General features: G+C 41.4%; 1 protein-coding gene across 1 annotated transcript in view; it reads left to right on the forward strand.

The window, feature by feature from the left end:
- tnk2b (tyrosine kinase, non-receptor, 2b) overlaps positions 1–17920 on the forward strand; it is a 141837-nt gene that overhangs the window by 24374 nt on the left and 99543 nt on the right. Inside the window, exon 2 of the mRNA XM_037530827.1 lies at positions 9419–9581. The gene's annotated coding sequence lies outside the window, so the exon portion shown is untranslated. The remainder of the gene's footprint in view (positions 1–9418; positions 9582–17920) is intronic.

The following is a 17920-nucleotide window of genomic DNA, read 5'->3' on the forward strand; positions in this document are numbered from 1 at the left end:
AGTTCCACTGGTACGGACAGAAACGGGTAGAGGAGCCGTGGTAGTATGTTTTGTTTAATTGATTCTATTCTAGAGCCCACGTCCAGGGAGGAGATCAAATTCCATCTTCTTATATCTGCCTTGATTTTAATATTTATTGGATCAACAGTAGGTCTTCAATATCTTTAGGTAAACTAATTCCTAGGTATCTTATAGATTTTGCTTGCCAATCTAGATTATATTCTGTTCTAATCATTTGTGGTGGATTATAATTATAAGAAATAACTTGTGTTTTATGCATGTTCAATTTGAAACCTGAAAAAGATCCAAAAAATTTAAGCGATCTCATTAACTCAGGGAAAGAGGCAGTCGGGTCCGATAAGTACAAAAGGAGATCGTCTGCAAATTCCCTCTAATGTTAATCCCTTTAATGTCTTTGTTCTGTCGAATCCATTGACTTAGAGGTTCGATAAAGATATAGCACTATAGTGCTCCTACATCTTTTGAACATTCCAGGAACTGTATCAAGTTTAGACTGTAACACTTTTTCTGTCATAGGGCAACAGCCCTTCCAGTCAACCATGTAAACAATATGAAAATTGAACTAATTCTTTTTTTTTGATTATCATTTACTAGTTACAGTCATGATTAAGACAGTCATCACGTTAGCCTACTTCACTTCAGCTCGTTTCATTCTTCCCCGCGCGGTGAACGTCTGAATGTTTGCAGCCTTTCTTTATAGTTCGCAGATCGTAGCTCCGCAGCTGTTGTTGCCAGTTTTTCGCCAGGACAGACGTTGAATCCTTTCCATCAGGGTGGCAGGGGATTGAGCGGCAGTTATGGAGAAACCTCTTTCTGCCATGTCTCTCTCCGCTTCCTCAGCCGAACTGTAGACCCTTGTGCCGTCGCTGTAGAACACTCGTAGCTTAGCAGGAAACCTCGTTTGAAACTTCACATCATTTTCCTTCAGCACCTTTCTAGCCTCTTGAAGTGCCCTGCGTCGCTGGAGGACGTCAGGCGAGTAGTCGTGGTCAAAAAGAATTCGGTTGCCTTGCCAGTCGACGCGCTTTCTCGCCCATGCCTGTTTGATTACGGCCTCTTGTTTTGTAGCTCAGAAATCTTGCTACAATGGATCTCGGTTTAGCAGATTCAGGTGGCTTAGGTGCCAGTGCTCTATGGGTTCTTTCAATGTGTAGCTCAAGCGAGGGATCCAGATCCAGGGTCGACTTTAGAAGATGTTCTAGAAAGTCCGTCACATCAGGGAAGCTCTCTTCCGACCCCTCAGGAACCCCGTATATTCTGATATTTTCCCGTCTGGTCCGACCTTCTTGGTCGTTCAACCTAGCCATGAGGTGTTCTTGTAGCCTTAGCAACTCTTCAACCACCTCCTCTGCATTCTGAATTCTGGTTTCTGCCGCTTCAATTCTTTGTTCGGCCTCCTCGATTCTTTTGTTGGATTTGTTCAGTTCGTCTTTTATGTTTTTATGTAATTGCAGACTGTTATCCTGGTGGAACTCTAGGGAATCTTAGCTTGTTGAGTATTTTCTCCAAGCTGGCTGCGCCGGCGTTCGTGTTAGATTTCTCTTGCTCGGCAACATTACCGCTACTGACGTCGTCTTTTACTGTGTTTCTTCTTTGTTTTCCCCCCGTTTCCATCAGAGGGAAACGTGTGTTTGTGGCACTAATAATGATTTAGGATCGTGTTTTCGGCTCTAAATAGGAGCAGGTTATGAGAGCTTCTACATTAAGTTTGCCGCCCTAACCGGAAGCCCACCACAAGATGATTTTCATTTAGAACATGGATTCTGAATTCATAATTTATCTGGCAGGCTGGATATTTGACACCCCTGCTCTATAGTATAAAGAATGAAGGCATAATTATGTTATTAACCAAAATGAATTGTTTATCTAAATAGATTCTAAATAGATTGAATGATACTAAATAGATTACACTACATTTTATTATTTCATAGTTTCTTTTTATTCTCAAAAAAGTGTAAATTATTGAGCACAATGTTAAAACAACTTTTTCCAGCTTACAATATTTAAATCCGTATTTTACAAGTTGCTATTGAATACAAATTCATATCAATGTAATATAAATCCAAACCTTTGAGTGGTAGTTTTTTGGCCGTTAGAAGATGCAAGGAGTAGAGGTCATAAAGGTGGATGACTTCAAATATCTTGGGTCACCCATCCAGAGCAATGGACAGTGCAAAAAAGAGGTGAAGAAGAGGGTGCAGGCAGGATGGAGTGGGTGGAGATGGGTGTCAGGGCTGATGTGTGACAGAAGGATAGCAGCAAGAGTGAAAGGGAAGGTTTACAAGACAGTAGTGTGTCCTGCTATGATGTCTGGTTTGGAGACTGTGGCTCTGTCTAAAAGACAGGAGTCTGAGCTGGAGGTGGCGGAGATGAAGATGCTGAGATTTTCATTGGGAGTGACGAGGATGGACAAGATTAGAAATGAGCAGATCAGAGGGACAGTGAAGGTGGAGCAGTTTGGAGATAAAGCCAGAGAGGCCAGGTTGAGATGGTTTGGACATGTGTTGAGGAGAAATAGTGGATATATTGGGCAAAGAATGTTGGAGATGGAGCTGCCGGGTAGAAAGAGAAGAGGTAGACCTCAGAGAAGGTTTATGGATGTAGTGAAGGTGGACATGGAGATGGTTGGTGTAAAAGTAGAGGAGGCAGTAGATAGGGTAAGATGGAGGCAGATGATCCGCTGTGGCGACCCCTAAAGGGAGCAGCCGAAAGAAGAAGAAGAAGATTGTCACCACCCATGTCTGGAAACATCAGTCGGAAACATTTCCGATGCTTTTTTCAAATTGCTTCCTTACGTAATGGTACAGTGAGTAAGCCTGGCACACTTCACTGTGAGATACAGTCGTGTGCAAAAGTTTGGGTGCCCCTGGTCAAATCAAAAGATGTTTTTTTTTTTTTTTTGTTATTTTTGAAAGTGAAAATAAGTCAGAACCCACTTCAGTGTATTAGTATCTATCGTCATCTGTCTGTCTGTCTGTCTGTCTGTCAGTCTTTCGTCATCTATCTATCTGTCTATCGTTGTCTATCTATCTATCTATCTATCTGTCTATCGTCGTCTGTCTGTCTGTCTGTCTGTCTGTCTGTCTGTCTGTCTGTCTGTCTATCTATCTATCTATCTATCTATCTATCTATCTATCTATCTATCTATCTATCTATCTATCTATCTATCCTGAACGATGCAGGCAGCCAGTGCAGCTCTTTTAAAGCTTTTAAAGATCTTTCTGTTTAGTTTTTGTTACGATTCTGATGCATTTTGTACGAGTTGTAAAGGATGTATTGGGTTCTTAGTAAGTCCAGTAAGAAGATCACTACAGTGATCAACAAATGCACGAACAAGTTCCTCTGCATCGCCCTGAGATAGAAAAGTCTAAACTTTAGCAACATTTCTCAAATGATAAAAAGCTACTTTAGTGACTGCGTTTACGTGCGGGATAAAACAGAGCTCAGAGTCTAAGATCGCAGATAATGTAAATCAAGCAAATAAACATTAATCGTGTATTAACATGTGCAGACGTGAGTTCTCTGTAGTAGATGTTTATTTTCACTTAGAAAATGAACACAGCATGTCATTCGACTGTAAGCCTGCTGATATAGAACACTTGCATGCTTGTGAGTCCTCAGTCTGTCTGTCGTTCTGTGTTTGGAGCTGTCTCTTTAGCTCTTACGGTCACAGATCAACAACGATATGACATTAGTTCTAGTTTCCTGCTGCAGATCTCCAAACACGGCCCAACCCTTCAGCTAATTACAAAATGCTTGTGTTTGGCCTGGAAGTCAGTCATGTGTCATCGACTCCCACAGCAGAGCCATTACCCCGAGACTTACAGGAAACGCTGTGCTTATTTGTGACAAAAGTGCTCTTTGTCTGCGTCTGCTAGAATAGGGCGGTGTTTCTGTCCTGGCTGTTTTCTCACTCTCTAGGTGGGTGTACGGTGGCGGAGAGATTCGAGCTGACGCCAGGACACATTCCGAAACCTCCTGATGGCCAGTGACCAATCACAGGCCCCACCCTCTGTCCACTCACTCGCAGGCCCCGCCCACTGTCTGTCCCAGCCTCATTATCGTCCACTCACTGCGTCATACATGACATCACTGATGCTGTCAGAGGCTGGCTGTAGATTCAGCTGCAGTCATGACAAGCAGTGAAATTGCTGACAAGGCTATAATTATTTTTAAAAGTCATATTCATTGCAGTAAATCCCAGTGCTGTTCCCTTTTCCATAAGAAAGACGATTTAGACAAGGCAGATGATGAAAGATGATTATTAGCTTTGTTTAGGTACTACAGTACTGTGCAAAAGTCGGAGCAACCTTCATTTCCAGTCAAAAAAGCCATTAAGTTGTTAATTTTTCTGGAAATATTTCTGAGATTAGATATGAGAGATCCACTTGCATAAGGAAGGAATAAAATAAGTAGGAAGAAAACAGGAGTTTCCAAAAATGGAGCTGAAAAATAATCAAAAGTTACAGAGAAAATGAGTCTCCTAACAACCACCTGGAAGACCTGGTAGACACCAAAACTGTCCCCATTGGATAAACAGAGCTTAAAGCTTTCCTCTCTGAGAGAGAGGAGGAAATCAAGCTGCTTCAGATCTGAAAACATCCACAGGTGTTTCTGTCCATCCTTCCGCTGTGAGAAGACCACTCAGTGCTGTGGGTCTGAAAGGATGTGTAGCTGATCAAGAAGAACCTCACTGAGAAAAGGAGACGGACACATCAAACAAAGAAGCTGAACAATGGACTGACCACCCCAGATTCTAGACCTCAACACCACTGAATGGGTTTGATTACCTCAGAAAATCATCAACCAGCTTCTAAGACTGAACTTTGTAGGCGTGTCTGCAGATTCTCTGAGGAGCTGAAAGTGAATCTCCTGAAGAGAACAGAAGCTGTAATAAAGGGAAAGAGTGGACACAGTCAATACTGAAAAAAATGTGGCGTTACATTTAGTAGGTGAGGCTTCTGTTAAATGTTTTTCTTCCTGATACTGAAAAATGAATGACTTGTACAGTCATAAACAAACGGTTCTTCAAGCATTCTTTAGTAAAGGCCGTGATTCTGTATTTGTTTATTTGTTTATTCTTAGTATCCCCATTAGCTGCTATCACGATAGCGACTATTCTTACTGGGGTGCAGTGGACATACTATACACTGCAAAATACACTGATCAGGCATAACATTGCCTCATTGTCCATTTTATCAGCTCCACTTACCGTATAGATGCACTGTAGTCCATCTGTTTCTCTGATACATTGTTAGCCCCTTTTACCCTGTTCTTCAGTGGTCAGGACCCCCAGGGACCCTCACAGAGCAGGTACTATTTGGGTGGTGGATCATTCTCAGCACTGCAGTAACACTGACGTGGTGTGGTGGTGTGTTAGTGTGTGTTGCGCTGGTCTGAGTAGATCAGACACAGCAGTGCTGCTGGAGTTTTTAAACCCCTCAGTGTCACTGCTGGACTGAGAATAGTCCAGCAAAAATATACAGCCAACAGCGTCCTGTGGGCAGCGTCCTGTGACCACTGATGAAGGACTAGAGGATGACCAACACAAACAGCAGCAAATGAGCCGTCGTCTCTGACTTTACATCTACAAGGTGGACGAACAAGGTAGGAGTGTCTAATAGAGTGGACAGTGAGTGGACACAGTGTTTAAAAACTCCAGCAGCACTGCTGGCTGATCCACTCAGACCAGCACAACACACACTAACACACCACCACCATGTCAGTCCTGAGAATGATTCATCAACCAAACAGTACCTGCTCTGTGAGGGTCCATGGGGGTCCTGATCACTGAAGAACAGGGTAACAGAGTATCAGAGAAACAGATGGACTACAGTCTGTAACTGTAGAACTACAAATCAACGTGCAAGTCATACAAAACATGGCTAAAATAATAAAAGAAAAACAAAAAAAAACTTTCAAAGAACCATTTGTTTCTGGTGAAATCGTTCTTCAGACTGATGGAGAACGTGAACCAGAAAGGGTTCTTCTATTGTTAAGAGCTTGACATCCTAACAATAGCAGAACCCCTTCGTCGCTATATAGAACCCTTTTCAAAAAGATTCTATTTAGAACCATGCACTACACATACTCTGTCAATGTAAACAACCATTTAAGCATGCAGAGCGTGGGTTCTATAAAGAACCATTATCTTTACTAAAGAACCCTTGAATAGCCTTCTTTTCACAGAGTTTTTTTGACTGGAAATCGAGTAAATGAAGGTTGGACCCTACAAAAAATAGAACTTTCAAAGAACCATTTGCTTTAGTGGTTCTTTGCATGGTGAAATGGTTCTTCAGATTGATGGAGAATGTGTTATGAATGTGAACCAGAAAGGGTTCTTGTATTGTTAAGAGCTTGATATCCAACAATAGCAGAACCCATTTTGTTGCTATATAGAACCCTTTTCAGAAAGATTCTATTTAGAACCACACACATGCTCGGTCAATCTGAAGAACCATTTCACCATGCAAACAGCCATTTAAGCATGCAAAGCATGGGTTCTATAAAGAACCATTATCTTTACTAAAGAACAACAATCTTGAACAACTATCTCTTTATCTAGAAACCAAAAAAGGTTCCATCTCCAAGGTTAAGCTCTAACATACTTCTATAAGGTTCTATCTGTCTGAATGTCTTCTTGTTGTTCTTTAAAAAGTCTTAGTGTATTTTTCTTATTAAGCATTAAAGGTAATAAAGTATTATATATATGAATTAATGGGGTCATAATTACACCATAAACACTCATTTAATTCCTCCATCCATCTTTTCTTTTTCTTTTTTCTCCCCACATTAGACATTTTGGTACATTAGAGTCAAAATTTCTGATGTACCACAAAACCTCACACTGCATTTAGACTGACCTGCTACATTTATTATACATTTATACACTTGATGTTATGCTTTTTATGCAAAGCTTTTTTGAATAAGAAAAGAATGATTTGTTCTAAATAATTGTGATAAAAAAATTAATATAAATAAATGTCATAAAAATGTCACAGAAAGCATTAAATCAACATTTGGACACATGTAGTTCACTTGTAAACAGAGTGTCTGTTTGTATTCCTTGAAAATCCATGTTTTGCCAGATAGAACCATATAATTCCAAACAGAAAGTGAGTTCTCAGGATTAGAGGGTTCTGTCTGCATTTGAACTGTTCCAAAACCACACATTTACATTTTTTAAGTCATTTACTAAAAATCAAGTTCATTTTATTATAGATTTCACAAACCCCACCCCACCCCATCCCATCCCACCTCATCCCACCTCATCCCACCTCATCCCACCTCATCCCATCCCATCCCATCTCATCCCACCCCATCCCATCTCATCCCACCCCATCCCATCCCACCCCATATTAAAGATGTCACAAAATAAAAAAGACAAATCCAGTACCACCCCACCCCATCCAATCCCGCCCCACCCCATCCCATATTAAATATTTCACAAATGACAAATCCAGTACCACCCCATCCCCCCCATTCCATCACACCCTGTCCGAAACATCCCAGTATCTCAGAACTGCTCCGAATGTAGACAGAACCTCATAATTCCAAGGGGACGATTTGTTGAATTAGTAATACATGAGGCGCGTCAGCAGCACTGGTTATATCATTTATCTGTCTGTTCAGTTGATGTAGAAGAATTCAAACAGCAGGCTTTGTGTCCATGACTGTGGGTGTATTCATGCTGACCAGCAGTATATCAGCAGTTCTGCATTGTTGCGTTTAAATACTGTTACACGTGTCGAGTATGAGGAGCGTGTTACAGCAAAGCTTCACTAAAGGCCTCATTGTTCTTGACTGGGAGATGGAGGAGGTTTAATAAGACGACAGAAAAACAGCTAAAGCAACATCGCTTAGCATTACCGTTAGCGAGTGCTAGGTAAGCATACACACTTAAAATGATTGTTCTTCAAGGGTTCTTTAGTAAAGAAGAACCCTTGAAGAACTATCTTTTTTAAGTGTGTAGTGCAGGCTCAAAGGAATACTTCAGTGTTGTTTAATCTGTCATATGCATCCTGTTTCTGTATCATACAGTCAGTTTCCATAGGTGATCATTTCAGCATGTTTTGCTGTAAAACAGAAAAGATGTTCATTCAAAACTCAATTATAATAGAAGCCAGTGGGCAGTTGTTCTGTACACTGTTAGAAATAAAGGTTCTGTGTAAGTATGTTGTTTGTTCATTAAGGTAGAAACAATGTAAACATTCTCTTAAAGGTACAGCAGTGGTTTTAAGGTCCAATCGTGAACCTTAAATAAGTCTTTCCAGGTGAAAAGTACGTATTTGTACCTTTTCATAATAATAATAATAAAACAGAACAATAAAATAAAAGGCCTAGAAAATATCATTCAATGGCTTATGGTAGAGTTGTGTTCCCTGACTGAAGGTACTGAGATGTGCCCTTGAGGGTCCCACTCCACTGACAATAGTGACAGCTTAGTACCTTTTATTTCTGAGAGAGTAGAACCTTTCTAATAAACTACTGAGCATGGAAATGAGCAGGACAGTCGTGGGCCTAGTGTGTGTGTTCACTAGTGTGTGTGCTTGTGTGTTTCACAGCACTGATGGGTTAAATATAGACTAATTCCTGTGTGCAAAACACAGTTGGCTAAAAGTTCTGAAGTCTATTCTGTTCTATTCTATTAAAAACGTATGTCACCACAAAACCTTACATCTGCATTTATTTGTTTACATTTTTTTTTACATAATTTGAAATCAGTAACTGTTTTACCTGCTTTACCAATGTCAAATTAAGTAAGTTTTAAAAGTTTATGGGCAGTTTTCCCTGAGAATGAAAGTGAAAGATGAGTGTTTCTTTATCGTCTGCGTTTCTGTTCGTGATTGTGTTATAGGTGTTGCTGTAACGTTGGAAATTTCTATATTTCTGCATAAATTTGACTAAAAACTTCATCAGATTTTCACACAAGTCCTAATATTAGATAAAAGAACCTAATTAAATAAACAGGACATTTATTTGTTGAGGAAAATAATCCATTATTTCATGTCTGTGAGTGGCAGAAGTATTTTTAAATTTATGCAGAAATATAGAAAATTCTAAAGGGTCGAACTTTCAAGCACCACGGATTGTAGTTGTTAAAAGTAGTTTATGGGCAGTTTTCCCTGAGAATGGAGCCTTTTCTGTCCCTTTTTATGGCTTCGCAGTTTAAAAAGTAAAATGTAAAGCCTGGAGTGAAGGTGGGGTGTGTGGAGTTACTTTAACTTGACGAATAGAAGTGCAGCTGAGTATCGTATGTTTATGTTCCCTACATAAAGGTGCTGTTGCACCGTTGAGGGTCCCACCCCAGTGACAGTGTTTGCACCCTGAAAGTGAAAGATGAGAATGTTTCTTTATCCATCATTCGTCTCTGTTTCTGTTTGTGATTGTGTTATAGGTGTTGACCCCTATACATTTCACTATGGCATTGTAATGGACGGAGCAGCCTCTGAAGGCATGGACTGGACACACCTCGAACTCGTCCGAGTGTGAAAACCCTGCTGTGTCCACACACTTCCACTGGTGGCGGCGGACGAAGTGACCAGCTAACAGGACAGCCGGTAAGGACACGTGTGGTTCAAAATCAGTGCTGTCCAGAATTCGGGAGAAAGTAAATAGATTTCATATGGCTGTAGAAAGTGAGTAGTGTTGGTCATAGCTGTGCTTAATGTGCCCACCCTCACCCTCAGCATGCTACCATCGCAGTGTTGCTCTGATCACTGCAGCCGTATTCGCAGTTCTCTTGCTTTATCTCATCCATCATTAGTCCCAGGGTGTCAGTGTTTATAGAATGGAGGTGAATGCTCGGTATCTCATTACTGCGGTGCCTGGAGCTCTGTTATTCGACCCTGCAAGCCTCCCACAGACCAGAGCTCTGTCTGTGCCTTGACTAAGGGTGGACGGCAGAGCTAAAACGCAACGTCATAAGACTTGGACATTTTCATGGTAGACTATATACAGCGGTGGTTGAAAGTGTGCGAACCCTTTAGAAATTTCTATATTTCGGCATAAATTTTACTAAAAACTTCATCAGATTTTCACACAAGTCCTAATATTAAATAAAAGAACCTAATTAAATAAACAGGATATTTATTTGTTGAGGAAAATAATCCAATATTACATGTCTGTGAGTGGCAGAAGTATTTTTAAATTTATGCAGAAATATAGAAAATTCTAAAGGGTCGAACTTTCAAGCACCACAGATTGTATCACAATTACTTTGCTTCGTAGCAACTGTTGCCAGGTTGGACAAGCTTAACAATCTCGTTCAACCCAGTGAAATACAGTTACAAGTCAGCTTTTGTTGAAATGCCTACATTTAGAGGGTGTTATTCATATGAAATGAGCTTTATTTTGTATGTGTGGAAGGTGTAACTGTTGTCAAAGATCAGGTTTAGTTTTTCTGTGGTCGTGTAAACCAGCTAATGTTAGTCTGCTGGCTAATTATGTCCTGCCCTTTCCAGTCTGCCTGCATTACATTAGCGAAAAAAGCATAGATGAGCTTGGTACATACTTTAAAAGATGGTTCTTTAAGGGTTATTTAGTAAAGAAAATGGTTCTGTATAGAATCATGAACACTCAAAGAGCCCTTTGCACGATTTTGTGGCCACCATATTTGGGACCGAAGTTTTGGTTTCGCTGCTCCACACAAATGTAACTAGAGTTGAAAGATGGCTAAAATTACTCCTTACTTTGGAAGAAAAGTTAAAAAAAAATGTACCTCCACAAAGTCGATAAAACAGGCTATGATCCTTATACAGCCCCCCGTCCCCCCGAACTCCTGGACCCACAGAAACTGGTGGAAAGCTACAAAAATATGTTTTCATCTCATACACAGCCCCTCTCCCCACTCTGGAGAGTCTCTGAAAGCATTTAAAAACACAGAAGCCCGGCGGCTCTTCACGTCAGGGTGGGTAAAGGATCCCATGGTGTTGCATAAAGAGGAGAAAACACTCTTTGTCATCATAGGAGGGAAATGACACCAGCTGATCAACACAGGTGTGAACAATGCTGGCCTTTAGAGAACTTAAGCTGACGTTAACAGCCGAGAGATAAACCTATCATCCCCTAACGGAGCAGCAAACAGCTGGTATAACTTTTCTGGAGATTTAAATGACGTTTGAATGGAGAAACATAGACGTTAAATATCAGACTGAATGTCGTGGGTCGGAAAACTACATCGTGTTTCGACAGACGTGATTCTGTAAGTCTGCTAGTTCAGTTAGTTCAGAGTTCAGCTCCAGTCCTGAAACCCCTGCACTGCATAACTGTGGCTTCCCTGGTTAAAATACCTGATATTATTAGCTGATTAATCCCTTCTTGAGCTGAATGAGGTGTGAACAGCAGAGAAAAACACTAAACTACACAGTGCAGGGGCTCCAAGCCTGGAGTCTGAATCATTCACAAAGCACAGCAAGCCGCAGTCATTCCCTGATTCAATCCTCAGTGTGACGTCATGTGAAACGTGTAAATATAGCACCAAAAAGGGTTTTTCTATGGTTGCAAGCTTGATATCGTAACAATAGAAGAACCCTTTTCAAAAAAGGTCTGTCTACAACCGTCTACTGCACAATCTGAAGAATCCTTTCATGATGCCAAGGGTTGTTTTAGTGTTCATGGCTCGGTATAGAACCTTTTCTTTACTAAAGAACCCTTGAGCATAGAGTAGCGTATTAAACCGGGAGCTCTAAAAGCTCTTAACAAGCGTGAGCTCCCTGCTACGAATGATTTAGTAGGTGATTTTGAGTCTACGTGAACTTGAGCAGAACTTTTGGTCAACATTTTATAAAACTTATTTCACATAGCAACGATTGCTACGGAGGATCTGTGGGTGTAACACAGACTAAATGTTTTCTTTATTCTAGTCTTCTAGAAGTATTGATGATCAGTTTTATGTTTACTTTTAGTTTTATTATACTTTTTTAGTATAAAAAGGGGATTGTGACGTTTTTTTTTTATCATGATGGCGATCCCATATCTTCCTGTTGGGCACCCCTAGTGCTCTTTCATTGGTTTACACAGTGTTCCTCCTCTCATTCAGCTTGTTTAGCTCCGCTGGGGTCGTGTATGGTGAAAGCAGCCGTTCTCCAGTGTGAGTGCGGTTATTGTAGACTCTGAGGGGGACTGTAGGGTGGGTTGCAGGCGTCTGATGGCACACACGCTCTCACGCACGCACGCTCTGTGGTTAACCATGTCCTTCGTAAACAGGAGACGATCCTCAGTGACTTGTTGAGTTTCTCCCAAAATGCTGCATAAGGTCTACACAGTGCTCTTTATTAAGACCGAGGTAAGGTTATAAGCTGCACTTATTTTATTGGACTGCACTGTGTGTTGTGGTTTATTATATTGTATCTTATTGTTATTGTATTGCATTGAATGGCACAGAGTTCTGCGTTCAACTGTTTCTTTTTCTCTTGGTGTCTGCAGTGACATATTTGTCTCTAGCAGTATCTGAGCTCAGGACCGTCTTTCTCTCTAAGCTATTGGTAACTAGCAAAGATACTTTCTCTAGACAGACAAAGCACTTCTTGTAAGTCGCTCTGGATAAGAGCGTCTGCTAAATGCTGTAAATGTAAAATGTAAATGTAAGGTGTGTGTGTGTGTGTGTGTGTGTGTGAGAGAGAGAGAGAGAGAGAGAGAGAGAGAGAGAGCCAGCAGGTGTGTGTTTATGGAAGTGCTTGGGACGGAAGTGATCTAATGCTAAGTATAACGGTTGTGTGCTTATCTGAGCGCGGCACTCTCAGTTCAGCTGCGCTATAATTAGACTGGCCTTTTAAAGGGCCGATTACGAGCCTGTGTAGATTTTGATCTGGAGATGGAGGGATTCAGACTTCACGATTACTCCATTAAACTGAATGACCCCATTTCAGATAAAGAGAACATACTCTCTTATAGCAAGAAACAAAGCCACACCCCCATTTACATTCGTCAGCCGTAGGACAGGGCTGCGTGATAAATGATGTCACACTACGCCTTTCTGAGCAAGTATGTTTAACTGGACTTGGGGCAACAATGAATACAAATCACTGGAGTATTTTTAATGTTTGGCCACCTTGTCTGTTCCAGTTTATCAGATGCCAGAAAGAAATTGTGGGTCATAAAGATTTTTAGCATGTTTTCCACCTTTACTGCAGCATTAGCGTGCCTGCTGCGATGGCTGGGTTATTAAAATATAGCTTTGAACATGTCTTGGCTGTGGGGGCGCGACCCGACTCGTATCAGCAGTCTAAGTGGTTGTGTGAAGTTTGCGTAGTAAGAGAGAGCAGAGACAGCAGAGTGAGTATCAGCTGTGGCTGCTGTGTGGGTTGTGTGTGTACCTGCTGTATCTTGTTGCGTTACAACAATTCAAATGAAAAAAAAATACATGCATGATGTCATGAGGTCATCGTGTATGTGCTGCTAAAAATTTCAGCACCGTCATCTGAACCTGTTTCTTCAGACAGCCTAGAGACTGTTCTGCAATAATTTTGCATTCCCTCGGAATAACTTTGCATTTCCGTCGTATAGTTTTACCTTCCCTCAATGCTTTTTCGTTCCCTCGGAATAACTTTACATTCCCTCACAATGACTTTGTATTCTTTTGGATTAATTTTCTGTTCCCTTGGAATAATTTTGCTTTCATTCTGCATTATCTCTGATTAATATTCCATTCCCTTGGAATAATTTTGCATTCCCTCGGAATAATTTTGCTTTTTTTTTTGGATTAATTTTCCATTTCCTCTGAATAGCTTTGCATTCTCTATGAAAAACTTTGCTTTCCCTCACAATGATTTTGTATTTTCTTGCATATACAATGGATTTTGAAAGGGAATGCAAAACTTTTGCAAGAGTATGCAATGTTATTTATTTATTTATTTTTCTTCTTTTCAGCCGTGGCACTTTAGGCTTAGTAGATCATACACATTTCCATTTAAATGCATTCCGTCAACATTATTGAATAACAGAACCCCTCGTAGCTCAACTGAGGGACCCCCAAACAGGCGAAAAGGGCATTTATGGCTACTGTAAAAAGGGTTAAAACACCTTCATGCATCCCTGTATGTGCTGAGGGTCTCAATGTGCTTCAACACCTGAGCCAGCATACGGCACATTACTAATGAAAAGGTAACGGAGCTTATCCTGTGTGTGTTTTATAGTTCTGCTTCATTTTCAGAAGCTGTTGAGACCCTCATGACTCGTTTAATGCCCCGCGTGTGGTCAGACTGAATTCTGCTGCTGGATCAGCGTTAGTGTGAGAATGCTACTGATGGCAGACAGTGTGTTTAACAGGGGTGGTTACAGGGGGGGGTTTATCTACTGTCTGTCGGGGGAAGGGGGGCTATTTTTACTGTAGAGTGTGTGTGTGTGTGTGTGTGTGTGTCTGAAATAGACGTGAGCATGCTGTTTGTGGAGTGTGTTGCGAATGCCTGGAGAGACTGGAGGGCCGAGATTCCCGACTGTGGAGGAGAGGGAAGAGCCTGAGGGGGGGGGCAGTTATTTTAACCTGTCTATCACTCACTTCCACTACGCTCACCTCTCTGTCTGTCTATTAGTCAGTCTGTCCGTCTCTCTGTCTAGCTTCTTATCTGTCTGTGTAGGGATGTAATGATGCACTCAGCTATTGGTTTGATTCATGATGCTGGGTCCACATTTCGATATTCTCACAATATTTTAATCAAAACTCAAAGAACAGTGATGACTGTAATCATGTTGCACAGCATAATAAAGACAGTAGAGCTGGAGGCCAGGAGGAGAGCTGGAGGTCAGTGCTGATTGGTGCTCTAGATAGCTTGGTTCTGGGGCAACCCAAACATTAAGAAGAACCATTTTGTCAAGTTTCAACAAAGATCAAACCTCTTTGGGAGCATTTCATCTCCACTTTATTTATATTTAGTCTTGGCTGTAAATCTGTCTCAGTATGAGCTGATGTCTTAGTGTAGGCTAAAAAATATAATACAAATGAAAACACAGACTTACCTTGCTTTGCTTTAAGCTTTAGCTCAGCAATAGCTGCTTTTCTCACATCTCCAGCAGGAAACTTTTCCACAAAGGTAGAATAGTTGTGTTCAACTTTTTATGAAGCTTGTCATTCACCAGCTTATTGTTCAAATTTTCCCATTTCACCTTAAATGGTGCCTGAGACTGTAGCTAACTATGTAGCTAACTGTTGCATCATTTAAGATGAAACGTGAAAATTCGAACGAGAAGCTTTGTGATTTCAGTTTGTGACTTTTTAGTGTTTGACAGTTTCTTGTTGCAGATTAAACATATCATTATACGTGCAAAAATTTGTCTCCAAATTAGCAATATTCATCTTAGATCTTTCTCTTTGTCTTTTTGTTAGCTACTAACTAAGCAAGATTGTTGTCTGCGTTGCTATGTGACCAGCAATCTGCTTACCAACCTTCAGGGTAAAGGGTGAATATGCAGTTATACATATAACTCCAGTGTTATGTATGTTACTCCAAGGAAGATTTCATTTTTACCTAGAAGGCAACAACAGGGTAGTAGAAGTGCCGCATGGGACTCTGGATCCACATGTTGCCCTTGGCTTAGTTAATAGAATGTTCATTCTCCAAAATGCGCATTGTCAGGTTTTCATCGCATCGTCATGATGTATTGTTACACCTCTTTAGTCTGTCTGTCTGTCTGTCTGTCTGTCTCACCCTCATATCGTTCACTCCACAGTAGAGGATGTGTTAACTTACTTAGGAAATCAACAAGATGTGATTCTTGGGTGTTCAATTTTTTTGCATATGATTGTAAGTAAACTTTAGAGGAATTTAATTATTCTCTAGGGTATATTTTGGTTTGTCCATCTGAATTTATGTGACCAAATCATAAGGAAAATTATTCAGTAACTGCATGAAATTTTTAAAATGTATTTATTTTTTGTAAAACCTTCCCTCAAATTAACAGAACATGTTTTATAATCACACTTCTATACTTCTATATGCTTACAATTAACTGCTGAAAGCCAAAAATCTCAGATGGTCTTTGTATTATTTTAAAATACATATTATTATTATTATTTGTTTATAGTTTATAGGTCAGATTTGAGAGTTCAGCTTCTTTTATTATAAGGGTTTAAAATTACATCACCATCTATGTGATCCAGTTGCAGCTCTCATATGACACCCACCTTTTGAATGTAGCTTATGAAATATGAAAGTTAATATGACGAAGTGTGTTTTGGAACCACCGGTGGTCTCGAGGAGTTGAAGAGGTTGACAGATTGTTTTGAGTTGTATTCCTCTCTCTGTTCCTCGCTTCTAGCTTTTTTAGTTTCTTTGTTTTTTATTCTTTCTCTTTCTCCTCTCTCCCCCTGTCTTCTCTTTCATTAATCTCCGCACCTCTCCAACCTCTCCATTCATGCTGGAGAGGTCAGCTTACACCTCCACCAGTTCAGCCTGGGACGCACCTCAATAATAGCCTCGCATGGCACTCTGAGTGTATTGAGGCTGTTTTACAGCTCGGTCCAGGGCCGTTTACGCCGGCCGGCTGGTCACTACTCATTAACTCAGAGCTGAGCTTTAATTAGAGCCATCAGAGAGAGGGAGGGAGGAAGTGCAGCTACAGACTAAGTAGGAAGTGGATGACTAGATGTGTCTGAAGATAAAAGGGCAGCTGAGGTCATCACCAGCTCGCTTGAGCTTTTTTTAAAGCAAACTTTGCTTCTCTAGTTTTGACCTGGAGCCTCAAGGCTAGTGAAGCTAATAAGTGATTGAAGCTTTTACAGATTGGCATTGTATTAACCGCGTGCTTGAATCGTCACATGCTTAAGTTCAGTGATCTCGGATTGGCTTGTTTATGTGGCGTCTGACGCGGTGTGACTGCTATTCATGCAGTTTGGACAAAAGTACATTGCTCAGCTAAAACAGTAGCAGCATCCAGCAGTCCTCAGGTTTTGGTCCATTATATCGTATATCATGGTGTGTGTCATTCTCTCTCTCTCTCTCTCTCTCTCTCTCTCTCTCTCTCTCTCTCTCTCTCTCTGTCCTTCTCTCTCTGTCCTCTTCTCTCTCTCTCTCTCTCTCTCTCTCTCTCTCTCTCTCTCTCTCTCTCTCTCTCTCTCTCTCTCTCTGTCCTTCTCTCTCTCTCTCTCTCTCTCTCTCTCTGTCCTTCTCTCTCTGTCCTCTTCTCTCTCTCTCTCTCTCTCTCTCTGTCCTTCTCTCTCTCTCTCTCTCTCTCTCTCTCTCTCTCTCTCTCTGTCCTTCTCTCTCTGTCCTCTTTGTCCTCTCTCTCTCTCTCTCTCTCTCTCTCTCTCTCTCTCTGTCTCTCTCTCTGTCCTTCTCTCTCTCTCTCTCTCTGTCCTTCCTTCTCTCTCTCTCTCTCTCTCTCTCTCTCTCTCTCTCTCTCTCTCTGTCCTTCTCTCTCTCTCTCTCTCTCTGTCCTTCTCTCTCTCTCTCTCTCTCTCTCTCTGTCCTTCTCTCTCTCTCTCTCTCTCTCTCTCTCTCTCTCTCTCTCTCTCTCTCTCTCTCTCTCTCTGTCCTTCTCTCTCTCTCTCTCTCTCTCTCTCTCTCTCTCCCTCCTTCTCTCCTCCCCTCTCTCTCTCTGTCCTTCTCTCTCTCTCTCTCGCCGTCTCTCTCTCGCCGTCTCTCTCTCTCTCTCTGTCCTTCTCTCTCTCTCTCTCTCTCTCTCTCTCTCTCTCTCTCTCTCTCTCTCTCTCTCTCTCTCTCTCTCTCACCCTCCTCTCCTCCCCTCTCTCTCTCTCGCCCTCTCTCTCTCTCACCCTCCTTCTCTCCTCCTCTCTCTCTCTCTCTGTCCTTCTTTCTCTCTCTCTCTCTCTCTCTCTCTCACCCTCCTCTCCTCCCCTCTCTCTCTCGCCCTCTCTCTCTCTCTCTCGCCCTCTCTCTCTCTCTCACCCTCCTTCTCTCCTCCTCTCTCTCTCTCTCTCGCCGTCTCTCTCTCTCTCTCTCTC

The sequence above is a fragment of the Pygocentrus nattereri genome, chromosome 19 (assembly GCF_015220715.1).
Source record: "Pygocentrus nattereri isolate fPygNat1 chromosome 19, fPygNat1.pri, whole genome shotgun sequence".
In the NCBI taxonomy this organism is placed as follows: domain Eukaryota; kingdom Metazoa; phylum Chordata; class Actinopteri; order Characiformes; family Serrasalmidae; genus Pygocentrus; species Pygocentrus nattereri.